Genomic DNA, 25,612 nt, shown 5'->3' with positions numbered 1-25,612 from the left:
GAGTTCCTAGCCATGTACTGTATTATTTTTATTTAAAGGGGTGCTACTGTAAATCATATTGCTTTATACACCAATTTCTTTATCTTATTACATAAAGCCGAAGGACGACTTTAGCTGTTCAATCTTTTTGTTTCTCAACACAGAAGTGTTCATACTATAACACTGCTGCTTGATGATACAGAATTAAAGTAATGCAAGTCAAGTGTGAAGTGGCAATTAAAGAAAACACTGATCACCACAATGGTGTATTTAAATTACTGTAATTTACTGCAACACTGCTTCAATGTCACTTTTACAGTGTATAATATATACAGGTAATTTAACTTACACTTGAAAGTTTTTAGCGATAACTTGCAAATTTGGGGCACACGATTCGTGAACATAATGCATGATGGGATACATTTTCTCTCGGGATACATTTGCCCTTAACACTCGGTAGTGTGAATTTTAAAAGTCACTGAGCTTGGCATTTTTAAGACTATGGAAATCTTGCTCACTTACCTCCTCTTGTGTGCATGTAAGCTCAAGAGGCGAAGAAATGTGCGTATATAGTCAAGCCCTATGTACTGTACTATATGTATATGGTGAGAAATGCAACAAGAAATAGTTGTTGTCTTCCCAAATGTAGTGTAGTACATACTGCAAACTTAGAGAATAAAAGTTGCTAATGTTAGTCAAAGTACAAAGTAATAAAAAAAGATACTGAAGTACAGTAATGACGTACAGTAAGTCCACTGTCTTTAACATGTGCAATATATTACAAATATATATATATATATATATATATATATATATATATATATATATATATATATATATATATATATAGCCTATATATATATATATTTCTCAAACATGTCCACAAGCTTCTCTATCACACAGAATGTCAGTCACAGCGACGGATGAATGCATAAGTTAAGGGGGCAGATGGTCTGCATCGAGTTAACTGTTCTCAACCACACCACATGTGACAAACAGATGCTCATCCAGCCAGTAATCCATCATTTTCAGCACAGCAGCAGTAAATCTTACCGGCTCAGATCAGGGACAGTCCAGACGTCTCTCTCCAGTCATCACACAGCCCTCAGTTCAACTGTGCAGTCCCATACAGCACATACGGCTCATATCCACTGCTGTACCTGATCTCAGCATGCAAGAGGAGGAGTTGAGTCACAGTTTCTCAATCTCACTGTGCCGTACACTTTAAGAAAGAGCTCTCTGTCTGCTCTCAAACTTCTTTGCCCGACACGCTGCATTCTTGTGGTTACTTTATACACTCAACTTCGCTGTGATGTCATGGGAGGAAAGTGGGCGTGGCTAGAGTGAGACATGTTTACATATTGGCCACAAACGCTGCTTTTAGCAACACTAGATGTATAGAAAGAATTAAGAAATGGGTGGAAAGAATAGTCTCAAATGTTTTAGTCTAAGAAATTGATTGAAAATTATAAACTCAAAAATGTTGAGTGTTAAAACACCTTACTGTAGCAGTTGGATTGAAACATCCCAGCATAGATTTATTTATAACGCAACACCCTTACAAAATGTTGGGTTGTTTAACCCATGGTTGGGTAAAATATGGACAAACCCAAATGTTGGGTTTTAACAAACCTAAGCTGGGTTGTTGTTAGCCAACCATTGGTTTTAAACACACCAGCATTTGGGTTGCAACCCAGGATAGGTTTATTTACAACCCAAGGGTAATTCAAATTTTGTTCATAATTTACCCAAACATGGGTTAAAACAACCCAACATGTTTTAGATTGTCCAAATGAATAATATGAACTTTGTGATGAATGCAAGTAAACAATGTGTCTAAGTAACAATTCAAATTATTGTAGTTGAAGTGATTTATTGTGCATGATGTAACTCTTACTCAATGCCAATGTGCCAAAACAGGCCAGTGAATAGTATTTGTTTAAAAAAGAAAAGAAAAAAACCCATGGTAAACTTTACAATCATTTGAAAATAGTTTGTTTCAACACTTTTGTAAACTGGTACATAAAGTAGCTTTAACCGGATCTCTGTCAGTGGTGTATCTAATTGTATTCAAGTTAATTAAGTCCTATCAAATATTTTAAATATTTAAAAACTGCATCCTTTACAGACTTTAACTAAAATGTTTTTTTCCCTCTTATCAGTACCAATAAAGCTAAATACACAATTATTGAAGTACAGGTGTATGTTGTAACCTATCAGGCATGGAAAAAACTGAGAAAAACTGAAGTGAAAGTTTATTTTTGTCTTAGTTGATGGGTGACCTTCTCTTAGTCATTCAAGTAAAACAGAAATATCTCACTGCATGCAACAAATTGTTTTACCAATCACAATAGCTAATAAAAAGTTTTTAAGCATGAATTCTTATCTTAACCTGTACACTCTTAAAAATAGAGGTGCTTCATGTTGCTTTAGAAGAACCATTGGCTGAATGGTTCCTTAAAGCAGGGGTTTTCAAACTTTTTGTGTGTGGACCACTATTTCTAATCAAGAATTTTCGCGACCACCTCATAATACTCATTATAAAATGTCTACACAAAGTCCTGAATTAATCTGCACATCTAAATAGTCTTAGCACTAAAACTATAACTGGTCATCACATCAGTACAACAGGTTTGTTAAAAGAAAGTTTACTGCACAAAACGGCTGTCACATATTCATACAGCAATCCATTTTGTACGGCACTGAACTTGAATGTTACCGCCGAGCGCCACTGGCCTATTTTAGTAATCACACAATAACTTGACAATTTAATTTAAAATTTATATCAATATTCTTATATCAATATTATTTATATACATATTCTTAAAAGATACATATTCTTATTTTGCCTTTACACGGACCACCTGCAGTAACCTCACGGACCACTAGTGGTCCGCGGACCACAGTTTGGGAATGGCCGCCTTAAAGAACCTTTAACATCTTTTTCATAAAAGGTTCTTTGTAGTGAAAAGGGGTACTTTAGATTATAAAAGGTATATAAGAAATGATTTATGTAAGAACCTTTGACTGAACGGAACTAAAAAAAATTCTTTGCTATCACTGTGAAGAACCTTTTAAAGGTACAGTGTGTAAATTATAGCGACATCTAGTGGTGAGGTTGAGAAATGAAACTGCTCATCCCTCCGTTTAGAAGTACAAAGAGAAGCATTGTGGCGACCGACACAGGATAAAAAGTTGTCGTCTGAGGCCTTGTCCACACGGACACGGGTATTTTTATAACCGTGACTTTTTTTACGCGGTTCAGCCGTTCGTCCACATGGAGACACAGTATCACGTCACTGAAACCGAACATTTTTGAAAACCCCTGCCAGGGTGAGTATTTTAAAAATGCTGGTTGTGGTGTTGTCGTGTAGACCGTAAAACAGGGGTTTTTGCCTGGTAAATTTCCCTTATTTTCAAATCCCAATGTTAACAGGTTTGGCGAATATTACTGTTATCATTGTGTCAGTGTTTTATTCCGTGAATTTAGCTAACATTTTGCATATACAACAAGATAGTGCTTTGTCCGTTTAGGGCTACTGTAGAATAGAGGTTTTTATGGATCCCTTAGTTCCGAAAACCCGAGGTCTGACCTGAGACCCGATCGAGTGTGGGTGTAAAAGTTTCATGTGTGCCTCTGACATGGGTCGTGTATAATAATAGCAACATCGGGTCTTAGCTTATTTAAAACTAATGTGTTTTTGCCGAACGGATCCGAAGACCCGAACTCTCTCGGGTGTGTGTCACTGTCTTTTTCGAACCCCTCCTCTCCAAGAGCGCTTGCGGCATTGTGTGGCTGGCGGTAGAATAATTTTTGTTGAGACAGACATCTCAGTCAATTTTAAATGTACTTTTTAGCAGTTACCTTGGTGTCGTTGTCAGACAACAAAGTGAAACAAACGGAGCAGCTCGCGAATTGGTTGCATGGCCACAGGAGTTTCTTTCTTTCTGACTGCTGCGTGTGGCTCTGCAGACTGCAAACACATCAGTGCCGTTTACATTTGGGTGTAACCGTGTATCCACTGAGAGGAAACGAAGGTAGACCCAAGTGCAGTTTATTTAACAAAACAGGAATAAGCATGAAACATGGCATGGCATAACAAAACCCATAGCAAACACACATACATATAAACAAAGCTTGACAAAGACAATGCATACAAGAGGGCTTTTATAAAGACAGGGAACCAATCAGAACATGAAACATCAGGGAATGGGGAAGCAAGACACAACCATGACAATGAACATTTAAAAATAAAAGACATGAACATGAAACACAGGACTTCATAATAAAAGACTTAAACACTTAAAACTCAACCCTTACATAGAGTCCAGTCGGGTTACAAAAAATTGCTACTGGTTGGGGTCGGACTTGGGTTTAATTTTCTCGGATTTGTCTTGGGTCGGGTCTTTAAAAAAATATTTATGCATGTCAGGTTCAGGTATAAAGTGATTCAGGTAATTTCAGGTGTGGTTCATTTCTTTTGACCCGTAAAGAACATGGCAGCGCCAAAAGGTAACTTTCCATGTAGATAGAAATGGCTCATATAGGTAATAAAAACATAATGTTTATTTAACAATATATTTATTTGTATGTGCTAGTGTATTTGCTAACGTCTGATATTAGGATTGCAGCAAAATGAAGTTCATTTCTGCCAAAGAGAAGTTTATGAGTGTATGCTGTAATACATTATCTACATAAGGCCGTGTCATGACATGAAAATCTGGGTGTGGATTAAATTTTTTTCAGGTATGGACGCAACCTTGGGCTTCAGAGATTCCTTAGTACATACTCAGTCTTAAAGATCCAGAAGATATTGCAAGACTATGGTGTTATGAAAAACATAGGAGGGCAGACTCATTTTATCTCTCTCCAACAGTCTCTCTCCTCCATCATCTCACTGTTTGACGTTATATCCTCTGATTGGACCCTTCAGTTGCTTCACATTACACATGATCCCAATGCACACAATGTTCTTGAGAAACACAAGGGTGTTTGGTTTATGAGCAACCCCACTAATGAAAAATAAAGCAGGCTGCCTCTGAATCCAAATATAGTCCAGAGCGTTACGAAGCAGCCCCTGCCGTAGCTCATGAGTCATTCTAATAAAATGTATCAGAGCTGTGCTACATTATAAAAACAAAGAGGAGGGACCGGAGAGCTTTTCTTCACTATGCCATACATGGACCTTCCCTACCAACTTTCTATAATCACTTGTTTTTTAGTGAGGACGAATGTTTGCATTGACTTTCTCAGTAAGCATCAATTCGTATCGAACCTTGAAATTGTACTTTCTGACTCCACACCCAACATTAAACCCTCGCACTGTGAGATCAATTTATAGTTTACATGCAGTGAGGGGTGAAGGACTAATGGGGCATTTATAAAAACAAAACTCTGTGTGCTTTTAAAAACAGACTTAAAATACTGATACTGTGCAGTAGTCCAGTTTTTTTTTACTTTGATTGGATGTTCAAACTTGTAAAATAAACTAAATTAATCATCTTAAATTCTACTGTACATGAAAGAAACACATCAGAAGTAAACCTAAAGGAATTTTTCGCCCCAAAATTTTATCTCACCCATAGTTTACACACCCTCAATGCCTCATAGGTGTATATGACTTTCTTCTTCTAATACTAAACAATATACTGGCTCTTTTCTCATTTTTAAACTAAAGGTCAAGGGTCGTCGACTAGAACGGTTGTATTCTAAGACTGGACTTGTAGTTCATAAAGAGTTGTATGCTGAACACATGCAAGTCTATAAGTCTGCACTTTCCACAGCTAAATCTGAATACTATGCAGGCTTAATTGGATCTGGTTCAGGAAATCAAAAAACTCTATTTTCTGTTGTTAATACCATTTTAAAGCCACCTGTTTCTTCTGCTGGGCACATAGACTCTACAGATTTGTGTGAAGCATTTATGCTCTTTTTTAGTAAGAAAATTGAACACATCCACCAGCAATTGGCTCCACCAAACCCTGATTGCAGCATAGTTCATTCTAGCTTTGTGCCATTCCCCGTATCATCATTTTCTGTTTTTAAAATCCCAACAGTTGAGGAAATCTGTTCCATTGTACAAAAATCTAAACCCGTCACATGTCAACTGGACCCCCTACCGACTAAATTGGTTAAAGATGGTTTATCATCTTTATCCTCATTAATTACTAATATTATTCATTCATCCCTTCTTTCTGGTACTGTCCATGCAGCACTTAAAACTGCTGTTATAACACCTATTCTTAAGAAACCTGGGACAGACACAAAGAATTTTGATAACTTTCGACCTATTTCCAACTTACCATTTATGTCAAAAATTCTAGAAAAAGTTGTGGCTCTACAGCTCCAGGAACATTTGTCTTCTAATAACTTGTATGAGCAGTTTCAATCAGGGTTTCGTGCTCTTCACAGTGTTGAAACTGCACTTGTCAAGATTTCAAATGATTTATTACTGGCTGCTGATGCTGGTCTTTTAACTATACTTATCCTTCTTGACCTTAGCGCAGCATTTGACACCATTTCACATCCAATACTTTTGCACAGACTGGAATCTATTGGAATCACTGGTTCAGCTTTAAACTGGTTTCATTCTTATCTCACTGATCGTATTCAATTTGTACAACTTAAACAGTTTAAATCAAAGCCTACTAATGTTGTCACTGGTGTTCCCCAGGGATCGGTTTTAGGACCCCTTCTGTTTATTATTTATCTTCTACCAATTGGTAGCATTTTTAGAAAATATGACATTCAATTTCACTGCTATGCCGACGACACTCAACTTTACATGTCTTCTAAACCTTCTTCTAAGTCTCCTTTTTCTGCTCTTGGTGAGTGCTTATGTGAATTAAAAAATTGGTTTACAAGTAATTTTCTAAAATTGAATAGCAGTAAAACAGAAATTCTTCTTGTCGGTTCAAAAAATACAACAACCAAGTCAAATATCTCCTCTATCATTGTGGATAACGACTCTGTCGCTCTATCGAATCAGGTTAAAAGTCTGGGTGTCATTCTTGACACAACGCTCTCGTTTGAATCTCACATAAATAAAGTTACCCGTTCTGCTTTCTTTTATATTCGTAATATTAATCGTCTACGTCCTGTCTTATCTCCCAAGAGTACTGCCGTGTTAGTGCATGCTCTTGTAACATCGCGAATTGACTACTGTAATGCTTTGTTTTTTGGGCTCCCCTCTAAATCTCTGCACAAATTACAGTTAGTCCAAAATGCTGCAGCTCGAGTCATTACTAAAACTCCCACTTTTGAACATATTTCTCCTGTATTACAGACGTTGCACTGGCTTCCTGTTAAATTTCGTGTAAATTTTAAAATTTTACTTTTAACTTACAAAGCACTTAACAATCTGGCTCCTTCATATCTCCAAGATCTAATTCAAATATACACTCCTTCTCGCTCTCTAAGATCTGCTTCTGAACTTACACTTGTTCTGCCACGCACTCGGACAGCTTCTATGGGATCACGAGCTTTTAGCTATGGTGCCCCCCATCTATGGAATTCTCTTCCTGTAGATGTTCGTAACAGTTCTAGTATTACAGTTTTTAAATCTCGTCTTAAAACGTATCTGTTTAGGCAGGCTTTTATGTAGGCTTTTATGTGATGTTTAGGTGATTTAATGTTTGTTATCGTACTGGTTTTACTGTTTAATGTCTTTTTTAATTGATTTTGTAAGGTGTCCTTGAGTGCCATGAAAGGCGCCTTTAAATAAAATGTATTATTATTATTATTATTATTATTATTAAAGCTCCAAAGAACGCATCCATCCATCAAAAACTAATTCTTACGGTTATTAAATTTCTTCTGAGGTGAAGCGATGGGTTTTTGTAACGTTGGGTCAGAGGTCAGCCTTTCACCTGACCTAAACCTTCTTGTGAACACAAGCACAGCCGTAGTTTATAAAGTATAAATGTTTCCTCACAAAAACCAACAGCTTCACCTCAGAAGACATTTAATAACTGTATGAATAAGTTTTTGATGGATGGATGGACTTTTTGGACCTTTTGGACCAATTGAAAAGCTGAAAATAGGATATTATTTATTATATCTGACAGTGCTTGGCTAAATGATATAACTTATTCTTTAACATATATGTTTTTATTTAAACATGGCCACTACATTCTGTATGCATAAGCGACAGTAGTTGTTTGTACAACAGTCTATATTGTATTGTAATGTCTTAAAGAGCACCTATTACGTTACTTAAAACAACGTTATTTTGTGTATTTGGTGTAATACAATGTGTTCGCATGGTTTATGGTTAAAAAAACACATTATTTTCCACATGCCGTACATTATTGTTGCTCCTCTTTGCCCTGCCTCCCTAAAACACGTTGATTTTGTACAAAGGTCATTGTTCTCTAAAGTGCTGTGTCCTCTGATTGGCCAGCTAACCTGTACATTTTGATTGGGGGCGCTCCTTACCGTATTTGTAAGATCCCAATGCAATACTGACAGGAGTTAATATCGTCTTTACTACCTTATAAATACAAGCGAATCAGATCCAGAAAATGCAGGTGACCAAGCTGATCGATCAACTTTACCAGCACGGCTTGAGCAGGACGTAACAGTTTGGTAAGGTAAGAATACTAAAATATTAAAACCATGTCTGCATTTGTGATCGTTGAAACGACAAACAACAAGCGCCACTCTGCATTGCTCATAACTTGCTTTGAGTCATGGTTTAGTCAGTAGTAAATTCTTTAAATACGAATGACTACTTACAGGCTGTATTTCAGAAGCGGGAGGAATTATGATAATGACCATCATGCCCACGTCAACAGGGTCAGGAAGTAAATGGTTGCCTACAATCCGTGTGTTTGTTGTATAATCCAAGAAAAGAGATTTGGGTCAATGACGTGACATTAATTATTTTGTGTCCGTATGGTTCAATGAAATGTAAAAGGGTTCAAATTTTAAAATAAATGTGCAGATTACTTGCATACATTCACTTTTTTGAGGACCAAGTCTAACATTTCTGGTTTTATTTATTTTGAAAGAATATTTGGGGGATAATTGCAAAAATGTCAATGTGGTGTAACTGGTCTGTGTCAATTGATGTAACTTTTTTTAAAGGAAAATATAAATATATTAGGGTGACCATACGTGCCATTCTTCCCGGACGCATCCCGTCCAGGATTTCGGTGCGTCTTTTGTTGACATCATACGCCATTCAGTTAAAAACATAAGATACAATCGTAGTTTCATTCTTACCTTAAAATGTAACGTTGCTTTTCTGTAATAATAATAATAATCCTCTATGATGTATGCGGTCAACAAATACGACTTCCGGAAGAAGAATACAAAATCCTGGACGGGATGCGTCCGGGAAGAATGGAACGTATTGTCACCCTAAAATATATTCATAAAAAATGTGGAATAAAATATTAGCATCTAGTTTAGTGTAAGATGATTTTTTTACATAAATTTTTACATCATATGTCAACGATTATTTAGAAAACAGAGCTGTTTCCCGCATATTTCAGGACAGATATTAGAAAAACGCATAAAAATTTACATTCAGAAATAAATAATACCATTATAATTTAAAATTATTTTTATGATTATGCTTATATGCCATGAATGTGGATAAAATATTTAATATTTCTCATTCTTTGGCTTTTGACATTTTCAGGTCCATTCAGTCTTAACCTTCCTTATTACTCGGCTCTCTGGAATGCTTGATTCTGATTGGTTAGTTGAGACATTTGCAGGTTCGTTCTTTTCAAATAATAACCGCTACAAAGTAATAACGCATAGCCGGTACTACTTGTACGAGTAAAATCGCTCCGCGCCAATAAAGATCAATAAAGATTACTGTTTGGCGCCATCTTGGTGGTATTTGGAGAGGTGGAGAGGACGCTGGCGCTGTTTGTTCGCCGCTTCTCCGTCACGGATCTTATCATTTTAAAATTTTAAAAGTTTTAAATGAACTTTTTACATAGTGTACACTTTTATCTTTTGATCTCAATTCAAAAGATTATTAGACTAGTTTTTAAACCTCTGATAGAAGCCTAGCAACTTGCCTACCGTTTGCGGTCTGCTGCCGTCTTGCTGTCATCGCTTCCAGTGCCTGCAAATCATCTCTGTCCCGCTGTTTGTGAGCCAACGCCTTGGAATATAAAGTTACTACTGTTTCTACCGACTGGTGTGCTTAGGCTGCCTGAAATTGTCGGAGGATTGGCCGCGCTTAGCAACGCGCTAATGTCACAAGTGTCCGGCATGATGTTGAAATATTCCACCTCTCAACTGCTGAGTCTCAATAAGATCACTACTCCACCTTGTATTACAACCATCAGACAGTATGGACTTCTGCGTCGATCACGTTATATCCACAGAAGTACACGGAGAAAGTTTGTTTATTCCTCGAGTGACACCATCAACATTCCCACCATCTGCTCTTCACCTGCACGTGTCGCATCCTTGCGACGTCATCAGTACACTGTCGGATCTGGAATATGTAGTTGCCCTCTATCCCTCCCCCACCCCCTGAGAGCCTCTAGTGCTGGGAGAAATGTAAAACATAGAGTGGATCACAGTGTATTACGAAGTTTACAGAGACTTCCAGAGACTTCAGCTATGTCTCCTGCTACTATGGAATTATTTAATTCACAATCTCTTAACAATAAATCCTTTCTCATCCATGATCACATTTTGAATAAAAAACTAGATTTCATGTGTTTAGTTGAAACTTGGCACAAAATTGGGGACTACTCAATCCTCAATGAAGCCTGCCCCCAGGGCTATACCTACATGGAGAAAGCCCGCAGTACTGGACGCGGGGGTGGTTTGGCCGTTATCCATCGGGCGGAACTAAAACTATCTCCTTTGTCATTACCTGACCTCACTTCCATGGAATGTTTAGCCTTTAAATGTAAACCTCCATACTCCATGACAGTGCTTCTCATATACCGCCCCCCCAAACCACACGCCTCATTTCTTCATGAAATACATGACTTACTCACATCATTTTGCTCTATGTCAACCAGAATTGTCATACTTGGTGATTTTAACATCCATATTGACAACCCTTCCTGTCACTTAGCAACAGAGTTCCTGAGCTTGCTTGACTGCCTTGGTCTCCAGCAACATGTTAAGGGTCCCACACACACCAAGGGCCACACCCTAGATCTGGTCATTTCTGACGCCCCTATAAACAATCTGGAGATAGATGACCTGGGTGTATCTGACCACAAGTCGGTCTCTATGGCCTTATCTTGTATGCTGCCAACAAACAGACCCAAACGCCAAATATCATTCAGGAACTGGAAACAAATTGATCCTACTTCTATCATTGAAGACCTTCAACAAATCAGCTGCCCAGCCTCTGCAAATGTAGATGAACTGACAACATACTACAATACAGCACTGAGTAGTGTCTTTGACCTCCATGCCCCTATCAGGACACGTGAAGTCAACTTTAAACATTCTGCTCCCTGGTTCACACAGGATTTACGGAAAATGAAAACTGAGGGCCGTATCCTAGAACGCCGCTGTAAACAGTCCAGTTTAACTGTCCACAAGCTTGCATTCCGTGATCATCAAAAGATTTGTTTTAAGTCTTTGAAGGATGCACGCTCTAAATTCTACTCCAATCTTATAAATACAAACTCTGGTAACTCAAAGCAGCTTTTTTCCACAATAAACCATCTTCTGAAACCTCAAACATCCTCATCCATTGACCCCACAGAGGAGCGATGCAATAGCTTTATGGACTTTTTTAGATCCAAAGTTAATAACATACGCTGTTCAGTTTCTGGCCCATCTCTCTTGTCTCCTCTGGTTTTAAACTCTTCGCCAATGAGATTACCATCCCTCACAGACTTCGCTGAGGTTCAGCAGAGTAACATTGAGGAAACCATAAGAAAAATGAAGCCATCTACCTGCTCCTTAGATCCCATCCCAACTGTTCTACTCAAGTCAATTATTCCTGCTGTTAGCCCAATCATCACCAACCTTGTGAATCTCTCCTTTAAAACTGGTCATTAGGGATGCGCCGATACCACTTTTTTGGAATACGAGTACGAGTACGAGTACTTGCATTTCAGTACTTGCCGATACCGATACCGAGTACTTAATAAAAAACATGATTTAAATTTACAGGTAACAGCTTTAGTCATATAATTTAACAAAAAAACAAGGGACTAGTTTTCCAGTTTGTTGTAAACTCTGCCTCTTTGGACAACACAAGAGGCATTAACCCCTTACACGCCGCTCAAACAGAGACATTTCTCAGACCGTGGTATCGATCCCTGGTATCGGGGGACTTTTAACGAGTACGAGTACTTTAGAAAATGTGGTATCGAGGCCGATACCCGATACCAGTATCGGTATCGCTGCATCTCTACTGGTCATGTCCCATCTGCCCTTAAATCTGCTATCATTTGCCCAGTAATAAAGAAACCAACCTCTGACCCGGAGGTCCTTGCAAATTACAGGCCAATCTCCAACCTCACCTTCCTGTCAAAGGTTCTGGAGAAGGTAGCCGCCTCCCAGCTCAATAACTATCTCAAACACAACAACCTTTTTGAGACATTTCAATCAGGCTTCCGCTCAGGCCACAGTACTGAAACAGCTTTACTCCAGGTGGTAAATGACCTTTTGATGGCAGCTGATTCAGGATCACCATCACTGCTTATTTTTCTCGACCTAACAGCGGCCTTTGACACCGTAGACCACAACATCCTCCTTGGCCGCCTCCAAGACACCGCAGGATTATCGGGCACAGCATTACGGTGGTTCCAGTCTTATCTTTCTGACAGGACTGAAAGTGTTGTTCTGGGAGGATGCAAGTCCAGACGGCTCCCTGTCACATGTGGTGTTCCACAGGGGTCGGTTCTTGGCCCCATCTTATTTATCCTCTACATGCTTCCCCTCGGTCGTGTCATCAGCAGACATGGAATGTCCTTTCATTGCTACGCTGACGACACGCAACTTTACATTAAAACTGCCCCAAGTCCCTCCATAGCCTTGTCAAGACTCACCACGTGCCTTGAGGAGATAAAGTCATGGATGAACAGCAACTTCCTCCAGCTAAATCCCAGTAAAACAGAGGCACTACTTGTTGGTACTTCACACCAGATCCGCTCTTCACCTATCTCCCAGTTCACTTTTGATGGCCAGATCATTACCCTTTCCTCCACGATTACAAACCTAGGTGTCAGGTTTGATCCACAACTAACCTTTACTGACCACGTAAAATACATCTGTAAGACTTCTTCTCATCACCTTCGTAACATTTCAAAACTCCGTCCCCTTTTAACCCTTCCGGATGCAGAGAAACTTGTCCATGCCTTTATCTCCTCAAGGCTGGACTACTGCAATGGACTTCTCACAGGGATTTCTGGCAGGAACATCCAAAAGCTGCAATACATTCAAAACAGCGCTGCCAGAGTCCTTATGAGAGTCCGTAAATATGAACATATAACCCCTATCCTATACTCACTCCACTGGCTTCCTGTTTCATCCCGGATCGATTACAAAATTCTTCTGCTCACACATCAGTGCATCACCGGACAAGCACCACTATATCTGCAAGAGCTTATCACTGTGAAACCCTCTACTCGCACCCTCAGATCATCTGGGTGCCAATTTCTTCAAACTCCGACTACTAGGCTCCGAACCATGGGGGACAGAGCTTTCTGCACAGCTGCGCCTCGGCTATGGAACAACCTCCCCATTGCACTGAGAACAGTACAGAGCCTGGACTCTTTTAAAGCAGATCTGAAGACATATCTTTTTAGAAAGGCTTTTTTAAGTTGATTATTCTATTACTTGTATTGTGGTTCTAATTTTAATTGTTGCACTTAATTGTTGGCCTTTATTTGCATTGTGGTATATAATTTTTAACTGTAGCACTTTGAGATTCCTTGGAATGAAAAGTGCTTTATAAATAAAATCTATTATTATTATTATAAACACTGGACAACCACGACAAGACACAGACAGCTACTGAGACTGAACTTGACAAAATAGAGCATGACAGCTACGAAGCCAACACACAAAAAATACAGAATGGGCATTAAAACTTTTTAAAGACCGGCTAAAAGAGAAAAAATTGAGACAGACAAGTATGAAGCAGAGGATCTTAATAAGGTATTACGATCATTTTATGCATATGTGCAAAGTTTCGCGGAAGGATAAAAATGTTAATTTAAAACAAATATGCCAATAAAATGTTTCAAATTCATATTCATGTCCGTTTTTTTTCTTATGTGGCAAGTAGCCGTGTAATAAGCGGGATAATGTAGAGGCAGCCGGTAGTTATCGGGAAATAAGCCCCTTCAGTGTGATACAAGACCCTCCGCTTTGCGTCGGGTCCTGATCACACTGTCGGGGCTTATTTCCCGATAACTACCGGCTGCCTCTACATTATCCCTTACTTAAAATGGTGCAAAAATATTTTTTATTGCATAAAATTAGATGATAGATTGCATAAAATAATGTGCATTGAAATAAACCTGATGTGTGTGTCACAGGTAGGGGTGGACCCAGATGTAAATAAGGTCACGCCCCTTTCTCCACCTCGAGGAGATTCCCAAAGCCACCCCAATGACCAGACACACAAGGTAAGCATAAACTAAATATACTTTATTTAATTTACTTAAAAATAATAAATAGGGAAGGGAAACAGGGGAACTTAAAATAACGGCCACTCTAGGCTCTCCTCCTTCGGCTCAATATCTCAGCGTTCACGTTGGCTCTCTTTCTCTCCACAGACGGCTGCTGGAATACAGGGACACAGTGAATCGTTCTCAAGACGTTTGATCACCTCTTCGCTGATTACAGCTTCCAGGTAGGTATGGCTCTCTCCAAAGCTCCATATCTCAGTGTTCACGTTGGCTCTCTTTCTCTCCACAGATGGCTGCTAGGATACAGGGACACAGTGAATCGTTCTCAAGTCGTTTGCTCACCTCTGCGCTGGTTACAGCTTCCAGGTAGGTATGGCTCTCTCCCAAGCTCAATATCTCAGTGTTCACGTTGGCTCTCTTTCTCTCCACAGATGGCTGCTAGGATACAGGGACACAGTGAATCGTTCTCAAGTCGTTTGCTCACCTCTGCGCTGATTACAGCTTCCAGGTAGGTATGGCTCTCTCCAAAGCTCAATATCTCAGTGTTCACGTTGGCTCTCTTTCTCTCCACAGATGGCTGCTAGGATACAGGGACACAGTGAATCGTTCTCAAGTCGTTTGCTCACCTCTGCGCTGATTACAGCTTCTAGGTAGGTATGACTCTCTTTCTCTCCACAGTTCAGTATCTCCGTGTTCACGTTGGCTCCCTTCAATGCAGCGATTTAGCAATGCTTTGTAATGGGACGCCGGGGGCCGAGACCCTCTCGGCGAACTCGTTGATGGACAGAGGGGCGAGGAAGCCACGCCGGCACACCGGGTCGAGCGCTGCCCTTTCCTCGAGACCCGTTGGTCAATCGAAAACTGGACCGGGGCGCCCTTTCGTCGAGACCTCGGGCCAGCGGATCTCTCCTGCCTCTACTCTGTGATGATGAAAGAACACAGATAAGTTAACAATAATAGGTACAGTACTCACACACACTGCTACTCGCACAGTTCTTCGCCGCCACTCTGTAATTCTGTGGAACTGAAAGCACACTACAGCAGTATTATACAGGGTTTTCTAGCGCCGTTCTTTCCTCTTCACCGTCCCGGGACGAGTGACTGGGAACGGGATTTCGTCAAACAAGACACAGCACTCACACTGCAATACACGGCATTACACAACACCACTTCAAGTGAAAATTTCCAAAGACTCACCCCACCACGCTCAGTGCACACAATAGACACCCGTCCTCTTCCACGTCGCTCTGGGCGAGAAATAGGGAGATGGTAAATGGCCTAGCGTTTGTTTGCTGTCGTTGCTGTAGCTACTTTCCCATGGAAACCTTCGGCTCACCCACCACGCTGGTCCAGGGGTAGGGCCACTCGATCTCTCTCTTAAGAACACTCAAACAATGAATCAATCCAATATGTATATCGACATTCACTTCAAGGGTTTTGGTTACTCACGATCTCTATCTTTCTTCGTCCTAGGTTGTCTTCATGCCAACAGTAACTCAGGCAGCTAGACAGGGCGCTTTCCAGCCACAAACACCACTTTTCCCACAGATATATACTCACAGTGGTAAGTTTTCCTCTCCTTCCGTTTCTCTCAAACAATGTCAGTGTCCGGCTAGTACTTCACCTTTAAGGTCTTCGATGTCCTCATTTCCATCGATCTATAATCCACACGTGGAGAGAGAGCAATACAACAATCCGAATATAGTGTATTAGGCGAGCTCAACTCAGCACTACAATACACACCAACACATCAGTGGATAACATCCGCGATTTCGGGGTGCTCCTTTTTAAAAGATCCACGACTTGCCTTCCTTTCACCCTCTGTGACTCTGTCCTCTTTCCGCCCGCTTCAGCGGTCGCCGGATCAACAGAGCTTCGGGCTCTTCAAAAGGTGCGTGTCTTTGTCTGCCATTGGCAAAGGAGCTTCCCCGTGTCACTCGCCTCTCGTGTCTGAGTCTCCTGCTTTGTGTTCTTGCAGAGCTACTTATTCATCTCCCTCTCACACAGCCTCCAATCACACTTCACTCGCTTAACTCTTTACACCTGTGGCTCGTGAAGCCCTAACAGCGTCGCCCTGGAAACCAGGAAGTAACAAGGTCCATCTTCATATGCGGCCCGGTGGGGAAACTTCCGGGCGGAACCAAAACTTCCCAAACTTTGGTTCCGCCCTTAAAAGATCGTCACCTTGTGACATCCTCCCCCGCCAATCCGTTCTCGTCCCGAGAACGGGTCAATATGGGGACTGCTACAAATTTAAAAGGGTATTTTATTTAAAAACGTGGTAGGCCATTGGGGGACCTTGGTCTCAACCCGAGGTGGACTGCCGACTACGCCAAATCTGTCACAGGTAGGGGTGGACCCAGATGTAAATAAGGTCACGCCCCTTTCTCCACCTCGAGGAGATTCCCAAAGCCACCCCAATGACCAGACACACAAGGTAAGCATAAACTAAAATATACTTTATTTAATTTACTTAAAAATAATAAATAGGGAAGGGAAACAGGGGAACTTAAAATAACGGCCACTCTAGGCTCTCCTCCTTCGGCTCAATATCTCAGCGTTCACGTTGGCTCTCTTTCTCTCCACAGACGGCTGCTGGAATACAGGGACACAGTGAATCGTTCTCAAGACGTTTGATCACCTCTTCGCTGATTACAGCTTCCAGGTAGGTATGGCTCTCTCCAAAGCTCCATATCTCAGTGTTCACGTTGGCTCTCTTTCTCTCCACAGATGGCTGCTAGGATACAGGGACACAGTGAATCGTTCTCAAGTCGTTTGCTCACCTCTGCGCTGGTTACAGCTTCCAGGTAGGTATGGCTCTCTCCCAAGCTCAATATCTCAGTGTTCACGTTGGCTCTCTTTCTCTCCACAGATGGCTGCTAGGATACAGGGACACAGTGAATCGTTCTCAAGTCGTTTGCTCACCTCTGCGCTGATTACAGCTTCCAGGTAGGTATGGCTCTCTCCAAAGCTCAATATCTCAGTGTTCACGTTGGCTCTCTTTCTCTCCACAGATGGCTGCTAGGATACAGGGACACAGTGAATCGTTCTCAAGTCGTTTGCTCACCTCTGCGCTGATTACAGCTTCTAGGTAGGTATGACTCTCTTTCTCTCCACAGTTCAGTATCTCCGTGTTCACGTTGGCTCCCTTCAATGCAGCGATTTAGCAATGCTTTGTAATGGGACGCCGGGGGCCGAGACCCTCTCGGCGAACTCGTTGATGGACAGAGGGGCGAGGAAGCCACGCCGGCACACCGGGTCGAGCGCTGCCCTTTCCTCGAGACCCGTTGGTCAATCGAAAACTGGACCGGGGCGCCCTTTCGTCGAGACCTCGGGCCAGCGGATCTCTCCTGCCTCTACTCTGTGATGATGAAAGAACACAGATAAGTTAACAATAATAGGTACAGTACTCACACACACTGCTACTCGCACAGTTCTTCGCCGCCACTCTGTAATTCTGTGGAACTGAAAGCACACTACAGCAGTATTATACAGGGTTTTCTAGCGCCGTTCTTTCCTCTTCACCGTCCCGGGACGAGTGACTGGGAACGGGATTTCGTCAAACAAGACACAGCACTCACACTGCAATGCACGGCATTACACAGCACCACTTCAAGTGAAAATTTCCAAAGACTCACCCCACCACGCTCAGTGCACACAATAGACACCCGTCCTCTTCCACGTCGCTCTGGGCGAGAAATAGGGAGATGGTAAATGGCCTAGCGTTTGTTTGCTGTCGTTGCTGTAGCTACTTTCCCACGGAAACCTTCGGCTCACCCACCACGCTGGTCCAGGGGTAGGGCCACTCGATCTCTCTCTTAAGAACACTCAAACAATGAATCAATCCAATATGTATATCGACATTCACTTCAAGGGTTTTGGTTACTCACGATCTCTATCTTTCTTCGTCCTAGGTTGTCTTCATGCCAACAGTAACTCAGGCAGCTAGACAGGGCGCTTTCCAGCCACAAACACCACTTTTCCCACAGATATATACTCACAGTGGTAAGTTTTCCTCTCCTTCCGTTTCTCTCAAACAATGTCAGTGTCCGGCTAGTACTTCACCTTTAAGGTCTTCGATGTCCTCATTTCCATCGATCTATAATCCACACGTGGAGAGAGAGCAATACAACAATCCGAATATAGCGTATTAGGCGAGCTCAACTCAGCACTACAATACACACCAACACATCAGTGGATAACATCAGCGATTTCGGGGTGCTCCTTTTTAAAAGATCCACGACTTGCCTTCCTTTCACCCTCTGTGACTCTGTCCTCTTTCCGCCCGCTTCAGCGGTCGCCGGATCAACAGAGCTTCGGGCTCTTCAAAAGGTGCGTGTCTTTGTCTGCCATTGGCAAAGGAGCTTCCCCGTGTCACTCGCCTCTCGTGTCTGAGTCTCCTGCTTTGTGTTCTTGCAGAGCTACTTATTCATCTCCCTCTCACACAGCCTCCAATCACACTTCACTCGCTTAACTCTTTACACCTGTGGCTCGTGAAGCCCTAACAGCGTCGCCCTGGAAACCAGGAAGTAACAAGGTCCATCTTCATATGCGGCCCGGTGGGGAAACTTCCGGGCGGAACCAAAACTTCCCAAACTTTGGTTCCGCCCGGATGTTTCCGCCCAGACCGAAGAACGGAAACACCGGACATCCGGCAGCTTCGCGAAGGCTGTAATCAGCCGATTGAGCACAGCTGTGCCTAGTTAAAGAGATCGCCGGGCAATTGGACAACTGGAGTACATGAAGGAGTATTTAAAGCACAGTTAAAACACAGTTCGGGAGTTCGGGCACGAGAGGGGGATTGACACGGGGAAAGCTCCTCTGCTTAGTGCAGAAAGAAGCAACTACGTACCTTTTGAAGAGCCCGCAGGCTCTGTTGATCCGGGCTGCGCTTGGAGCGCGCGGAAAGAAGACAGGAGCTGCCTGGGGTGAAAGAAAGGCGATACGTGGGAGGAGAAAAGGAGCACCCCGAAGAGAGCATTGTGCTGACAGTGCGTAGTGTGTGCTGAGAAACGGAGCTGTGCTCATTGTTGGACGTGGTGGCTGTCTGTGTTTCCCTCTCTCTCTCTCTCTCGTTGTAGTCTCTATTGTGGACCTGCTGGAGTAAACAGGAAAATCCTATGGGTAAAAAGGAACTTTGTTCTAACCAATACTGAAGGGGTAAAGCAGGAAGAAAATTGACCTTCTGGTACAACGTGAACACTGAGATATTGAGCTTGGGAGAGAGTCATACCTACCTAGAAGCTGTAATCAGCGCAGAGGTGAGCAAACGACTTGAGAACGATTCACTGTGTCCCTGTATCCTAGCGGCCACCTGTGGAGGGAGAGAAGAACGAGAGTGAATAATCGAAGAACAGACCGAGAACGTGATACCTACCCAGAAAGCTGTAAACAGCAGAGCCGGTGAGAAATACTCGAAGTCTCAGTAACAGTGTCTTTGTGTCTTAGTGGCCGCCTGTGGAGAGAAAGGAAAACGATAATGAACATGAGGAGAATGGGCCGTGTGAAGATACAGTGGTGGTGGAGGAGAGCCTAGAGTGGCCATTATTTTAAGTTCCCCTTTTCCCCTTCCTTATTTAATATTTTTAAGTAATTTAATAAAGGATATTTCCCGGGACGGTGAAGAGGAAAGAACGGCGCTAGAAAACCCTGTATAATACTGCTGTAGTGTGCTTTCAGTTCCACAGAATTACAGAGTGGCGGCGAAGAACTGTGCGAGTAGCAGTGTGTGTGAGTACTGTACCTATTATTGTTAACTTACCTGTGTTCTTTCATCATCACCGAGTAGAGGCAGGAGAGATCCGCTGGCCCGAGGTCTCGACGAAAGGGCGCCCCGGTCCAGTTTTCGATTGACCAACGGGTCTCGAGGAAAGGGCAGCGCTCGACCCGGTGTGCCGGCGTGGCTTCCTCGCCCCTCTGTCCATCAACGAGTTCGCCGAGAGGGTCTCGGCCCCCGGCGTCCCATTACAAATCATTGCTAAATCGCTGCATTGAAGAGAGCCAACGTGAACACGGAGATACTGAACTGTGGAGAGAAAGAGAGCCAACGTGAACACTGAGATGTTGAGCTTTGGAGAGAGCCATACCTACCTGGAAGCTGTAATCAGCGCAGAGGTGAGCAAACGACTTGAGAACGATTCACTGTGTCCCTGTATCCTAGCAGCCATCTGTGGAGAGAAAGAGAGCCAACGTGAACACTGAGATATTGAGCTTTGGAGAGAGCCATACCTACCTGGGAGCTGTAATCAGCGCAGAGGTGAGCAAACGACTTGAGAACGATTCACTGTGTCCCTGTATCCTAGCAGCCATCTGTGGAGAGAAAGAGAGCCAACGTGAACACTGAGATATGGAGCTTTGGAGAGAGCCATACCTACCTGGAAGCTGTAATCAGCGCAGAGGTGATCAAACGTCTTGAGAACGATTCACTGTGTCCCTGTATTCCAGCAGCCGTCTGTGGAGAGAAAGAGAGCCAACGTGAACGCTGAGATATTGAGCCGAAGGAGGAGAGCCTAGAGTGGCCGTTATTTTAAGTTCCCCTGTTTCCCTTCCCTATTTATTATTTTTAAGTAAATTAAATAAAGTATATTTTAATTTATGCTTACCTTGTGTGTCTGGTCATTGGGGTGGCTTTGGGAATCTCCTCGAGGTGGAGAAAGGGGCGTGACCTTATTTACACCTGGGTCCACCCCTACCTGTGACAGATTTGGTGTTTCCGCCCGGACCGGTAAGGGAAAACACCGGACATCCGGTAGCGTCGCGAACGCTGAAATCAGCCAAATTACGTACAGCTGAGAGTCATTAAGAGGAGCGCCGGGGGATTGGACGATGACAACACTCGGGAGAGTATTTCAGGGCAGTTAAACCACAGTTTAAGGGGGAGGCACACGAGAGACTCAGACAGGAGAGGCGAGTGACACGGGGAAGCTCCTTTGCCAAAGGCAGACAAAGACACGCACCTTTTGAAGAGCCCGAAGCTCTGTTGATCCGGCGACCGCTGAAGCGGGCGGAAAGAGGACAGAGTCACAGAGGGTGAAAGGAAGGCAAGCGGTGGATCTTTTAGAAAGGAGCACCCCGAAATCGCTTATTATTCCTGTTGGTGCCTTACATTGATGAAGATACCGAAGACCTTATAGGTAGAGGAATTAAACGAATACTGACCTTGGATGAAAGAAACGAAGGAAGGAAAGACGCATCATTGTGAGGATACGATTGTGGAAAAGTGGTGTTGGTGGCTGAAAACCACTTGGTCTATGCATCTAGAGTCCTAGCAGTGTGAGATAAATCTTGGAGAGCGTGGGACGAAGAAAGTACAGCAGCTGTGAGTAACGGAGTCTTTTTATGGATGTGTTGTACATATATTTGACCTGTATATCTCTTTGAGTGTTTTTGGAAGAGAGTGGGTGGCCCTACCCCTGAACCAGCGCGGTGGGTGAGCCAAAGGGTCTTTGTGCTGAAACAGCTCCAGTGACGAAAACAAACACTAGGCCAAGTTACCATCTCCATATTCTTCGTCCAGAGTGAGGTGAAGGAAGACGGGCGTCTATTGTGTGCACTGAGCGTGGTGGGTGAGTCTTGGATGTAGAAATTTTCACTTGGAGTGGTGCTGTGAAATGCTGTGTATTGCAGTGAGATTGCTGTGTCTTGTCTGACGTACCCCCGCCTCCAGTCACTCGTTCTTGAGACGACGAAGAGGAAGAACGGTTTAGAGTAAGACCTGTATATAAATATGCTGTGAGTGTGTTCCAGTCTAAAAATCACGGAGTGGCGTCTCGAAGTATTTTCCCAGCCAAAACGCTCGGCGGACTTGAGTTTAGGAGTGGCGGTGAAGAACTGTGCTATTGACGGTGTGTGAGTATTGCCTCTATACTGCTACCTTACCTGTGCCCTTTTATCATCACAGAGTTGGAGGCGAAGGAGATCCGCCGCCCCGAGGTCTCGACGAAAGGGCGCCCCGGTCCAGTTTTCGATTGACCAACGGGTCTCGAGGAAAGGGCAGCGCTCGACCCGGTGTGCCGGCGTGACGTCCTCGCCCCTCTGTAGACCAACGAGCTCGCCGAGAGGGTTTTGGCCCCCGGCGTCACATAGGAAAACACTGTCTAGCTGACGCACCGCGCAGCCAGTTACCGTAAGTCCGCCACCCTGTTAAAATAACATATGACCTGTTAAAACTGCCAAATCAACAGGGAAGAGGAGTGTGATGTGAGAGCTGTGCAGAGAGCCATACCTACCTCGAAGCGGTAGTCAGCAGTCATCTGCGGAGAGAGAGAGAGAGAGAGCCAGCGTGAGCACTGAGATACTGAACTGTGCAGAGAGCCATACCTACCCAAAGCTGTAGTCAGCGCAGAGGTGAGAGAACCATTGGAAAATCGATTCATTGTGCCTTGTGTCCCAGCAGTCATCTGTGGAGAGAGAGGGAGAAAGAGCCAGCGTGAGCACTGAGATACTGAACTGTGCAGAGAGCCATACCTACCCAACGCTGTAGTCAGCGCAGAGGTGAGAGAACCATTGGAAAATCGATTCATTGTGCCTTGTGTCCCAGCAGTCATCTGTGGAAAGAGAAAGAGAGAGAGCCAGCGTGAACCCTGAGAAACCGAGCTGTGAAGAGAGCCTAGAGGGGCCGTTATTTTAAGTTCCCCTTTCCCCTTCCCTATTTAATATTTTTAAGTAATTAAATAAAGTATATTTTAGTTTATGCTTACCTTGTGTGTCTGGTCATTGGGGTGGCTTTGGGAATCTCCTCGAGGTGGAGAAAGGGGCGTGACCTTATTTACATCTGGGTCCACCCCTACCTGTGACATGTGCTTTTAAAATAAGCTTTTTAAAAGATTTGTAAAGTTTTTTTTAAATATTTTTTAATTTCTCATCTTGCCAAACCGTTTTTGTAACTGACCCATTTACGTTAACTCAATAACTCGCGTCATTGTTTACTATGAGATTTTTAGTTTTGCATATCGTTAATATGTACTAACACACTTACACACCAAAGGAAATGAAAAATTGTGAATCGGATGGTGATCTTTAACTTATTTACCAATGCCTCTCATAACATTGAACCTCACAGTAGTAGTAGACACATTTGCCTATTTTATCAATGTTGTAATATAAGCAGCACATGGATCATGGATCATTGTTTGCATGTGTATTTCTACCTTTGAGAACATAAGCAAAAATTCCCTGCTTTATTTTGGATTTTTATCAGATCAGAGGAAGGTCAGTGTCTTTTCAATTTTTTAAAGCACAATGATTTTTTTAGTCTTTCTTTACTCAGTGCCAACTCACTACTCGTCAAAACATGCTGACAATTTAACATTTTTTAAGTTTTAGACTTTTCCATCTAACAACACCATTGTGATCAAAATGTACTGAACAGTCTTGCTTGGACCACATTCAAGCAAAAGACCGAACATGTCTCAGTAATGCACAGTAAAAGTCCTCAGGCCTGTACTTATTATTGGCTTTCTAGCCCTAAAGGGCACTTCTGTGGTTTCCGACCGTATGTTGTGACATCTTGACAAAAGGACAAAAGCAGGAGCATGCCCATTGCAAGAAGGCTGATAGAGAAATTTCGCCCAAAGCCATTCATTCTGGCCGGACAACTCAGAAAAGCCTTTTAACTAAGAGTTTTTTCTACTAGCCGATGGAAAAGCTTTTTGTATCCTCATGTCGAAGCGTGCCCTAGAAACATCCAGCAATCTCTTGCCAACAAATGATGTGTGTCACAGAATAGTGCGATATGAATGTATTTCCATTTTAGTTTGAATGAGTGCACTTGGCACATTTTTTGACATTTTTTGACACAATGACACATTGACATTACTCATTTAAAGAGAAAGCATTTTACGGCTGGTTCACTTCTTGAAATGCAGCCTAAATATACCATAAAATTTAGCCATACTCACTTATCTTTTTTTCTGAATAAAATGTCTAAAGACAAGTAACATAAAAGTACACAGTGTCTTTAACTTACATGTACTTACATTAAAAAAAATGTATACAGATTGTGTATGTACATTTAAAGTATCTGCATGTAGATACACTCTTGACCCTATTCCAAACCCTAAACTTACCCTGAAAAATTCAATATGCTTCTCTAATAGTAAGTACACAGTAAAATACTTAACAGGTTATCATATTCAGTACTTTATCTAAATGATGATCAATCCGTATTAAAAACATCACTCATATACTAAAAATTAACACAGTGTGCATATTTAAAAGTATACAGGATCCTGTAACCTTTTAAGTAAAACATGGCTGACAACGACAAGTTCGTAGGTTTAATTCCTAAATACCACCTGAACTGGGAAAATGTGTGCCCTTAAATGCACTGTAAGTTGCTTTGCATAAAAGCATTTGCCACATCCATGAATAATAAATTTATGCATTTGGCAGATGCTTTTAAATGTAAATGTACTAGCTGTTTTGTTTCATTTCTCACTTCTGCTGACCTGTCACAAAGCAGTAAAACAAACTCTACAATTTGAAACATCTCACTTCTATTAGAAACCACTTTTACTCATGCTGGAGTGCTACTGATGAATGCACCTTACCGTTTATTGATTTCTGCTGTTTCTCCACAACATTTGCATCTACTGTATTGTAGCTGAAGTGCTTCTGTTGAAACCGTTCCAGAGAGTTGAACTTGCTTTCTCATTTGCGTGTGCTGCATTAGGGAGTCCTCGTACAGGCAGCAGCCTAACCTCTTATTCTGATGTCAAGAGTGATTATTTTACGGCGTTCAGTGATTTAGGGGGTGGTGTACTCTGCCTGCTTACATCAAATTCACCCTAGGCAAGCCGCGTACAGAAACCGAAAGCACTGAAAAGAGAACGAAGCATTTACATGGCCCGAGGGTTCATATTTTCATGTACTTTTAGTTGGTGATCAGGTCCGTTTCAATACAGTGAATTATCAGGCCAGTTCTGTTAGGAGCCCACCTAGGGCACGGCTTTAATCTTTCCCCTTATACTCCATAAAATGTGAGTATGTTGCTTTAAAATTTTAATGCACAAGCTGTAAGTCAAGTTTTACAGTATGATAAAGCATCATT

General features: G+C 42.3%; 1 protein-coding gene across 2 annotated transcripts in view; it reads right to left on the bottom strand.

The window, feature by feature from the left end:
* The window catches only part of LOC135767035 (uncharacterized protein KIAA0040 homolog), a 33,884-nt gene extending 8,585 nt beyond the window's left edge, over window positions 1–25,299 (bottom strand). Inside the window, exon 1 of one of the 2 annotated variants that reach the window (XM_065276616.2) lies at window positions 25,113–25,299. The gene's annotated coding sequence lies outside the window, so the exon portion shown is untranslated. Of the gene's footprint in view, window positions 1–1,032; window positions 1,265–25,112 lie in introns of those variants that run through there. The other variant, XM_065276615.1, reaches the window with a different exon arrangement.
* Window positions 25,300–25,612: the final 313 nt, after the last annotated feature.

The sequence above is a fragment of the Paramisgurnus dabryanus genome, chromosome 6 (assembly GCF_030506205.2).
Source record: "Paramisgurnus dabryanus chromosome 6, PD_genome_1.1, whole genome shotgun sequence".
Taxonomy (NCBI): Eukaryota; Metazoa; Chordata; class Actinopteri; order Cypriniformes; family Cobitidae; genus Paramisgurnus; species Paramisgurnus dabryanus.
This window is presented reverse-complemented; position numbering and strand designations above follow the sequence as displayed.